Below are 1835 nucleotides of genomic sequence, written 5' to 3'. Positions count from 1 at the left end.
TTGTTAATCTCAGCAATTTATATTTTTGTAGATATTCACCCATTTCACCCAGATTGTCATATTTATTGCCATATAATTGGGCAAAATAGGGTATTTTTTTGCACTGAATGTGATGAATTTATTGATGGTACACAAGATAGAACTCTATGCTCCCTCCTACCCACTACAGGGTGCTTTGGAGAAGGGATGTGAATGGAGCATGGGATCCCCAGTATAGGGACATAGGTTATAGATATGGGCTCCCCATGGAAGTACTCTTTTTTAGTTGGGGATGAAGATCCATGGCTTTCCACTTTACTCCTTGGAGACAATGTACATCATAAGGTCTACTATACAGTGGCTGTAACTGTACTTATTGTCATACCAAGAAATAAGCTTGACAAAATGGTTTTTGAGGGCAATGCCAGAGCATTGAAGGAAGAAGAGTGGGTGACACTGTTAAAGTCACAGGATACATACAAACAACCTGGTCCTCCCCAAGATGCCCTTCAAGGATCCATCTGCAGCTTGTTTCAGCACATTCTTAATATAATCATGTTTGGCAGCTTTCTCCAGGCGGCAAATCAGATCTACCATGGACACATTGGGAGTAGGAACATGGAAGGCCATGCCTGTGAACTTCCTGTTCGGCTCACGTATGAACTTGCCCACAGCCTTGGCAACACCATTGGAAACAGGGATGATATTTTGGGTAGCACTATAGTCATTATGCCACAGCTTGCCAGAGGGTCCATTTACTGTCTTGTGGGTAGTGATAATGGCATGGACTGTGGTCATGAGTCCTTCCACAGTGTCAAATTGTCATGAATGACCTTGGCCAAGCAGTTGGTAGTTCAGGGGACATTACTGATCATATTTCTTCTGGTTCAAACTCATCACGAACATTGGGGCATCAGCAGAAGGGGCAGAGATAATGACTCACTTGGCTCCACCCTTCAAGTGATCCCTATCCTTTTCCATGGTGATAAAGATAACAGTGGACTCCACAATGTATTCAGCTCCAGCATCTCCCTATTTAATATTGGCAGGAACCCATTCCTGGAAGATGGTAATGGCTTTTCCATTGATAAACAGATTGCCATTCTCTGCTTTTACAGTGCCCTTGAACTTGCCATAGGTAGAATCTTATTGGAACATGTAAACCATGTATTTGAGGTCAATTAAGGGGTCATTGATGGCCACAACATCAACTCCATTGGAGTTGAATGCTTCCCTGGTGACCAATATGGACAAATCTGTTGACTCCAACCTTTACCATCTAGTCTTAGGGATGCAATTGCAGCAGAGGATCCTGGCAGTAAGCTTGTGAGAAAAGCTGAGACCCCCAAATAGTTCTTAATAATTGTCTTAATTTCTTCTTCATTAGAGGTGAGAGCACCTTTTCATCTTTGATACTATTAATTTGATTCTCTTCTTCCTTTTTTTTATTAGATTAACCAGTACAGTATCTTATTTGTTTTTCAAGGTACCAGCTCCTAGTCTTATTTATTAGTTCAATAGTTCTTTTATTTTCAATTTTATTAATTTCTCCTTTAATTTTTAGAATTTCCAATTTAGTTTTTATCTGAGGATTTTTAATTTGTTCTTTTTCTAATTTTTAAGTTGCAAGCCCAATTCATTGATCTCCTCCCTCTCAATTTTTTTGCTATAGGCACTCAGAGATATAAATTTTTTGCTGAATACTGCTTTGGCTGTATCCCATATGTTTTCATATGTTGTCTCATTATCATTCTCTTTAATGAAGTCCTCAATTGTTTCTATGATTTCTTTATTGACCCACTAGTTTTGAAGAATTAGATTATTTAATTTCCAATTAATTTTAAATTTGCCTTTCC

General features: G+C 38.7%; 1 pseudogene; it reads right to left on the bottom strand.

Annotated features, from left to right (window-relative positions):
- Positions 1–294: 294 nt before the first annotated feature.
- Positions 295–1258, bottom strand: LOC123235758 (annotated as a pseudogene).
- Positions 1259–1835: the final 577 nt, after the last annotated feature.

The sequence above is a fragment of the Gracilinanus agilis genome, chromosome 2, assembly GCF_016433145.1.
Source record: "Gracilinanus agilis isolate LMUSP501 chromosome 2, AgileGrace, whole genome shotgun sequence".
In the NCBI taxonomy this organism is placed as follows: Eukaryota; Metazoa; Chordata; class Mammalia; order Didelphimorphia; family Didelphidae; genus Gracilinanus; species Gracilinanus agilis.
Note: the sequence above shows the minus strand (reverse complement) of the source record. Positions and strands in the feature narration are given on the sequence as shown.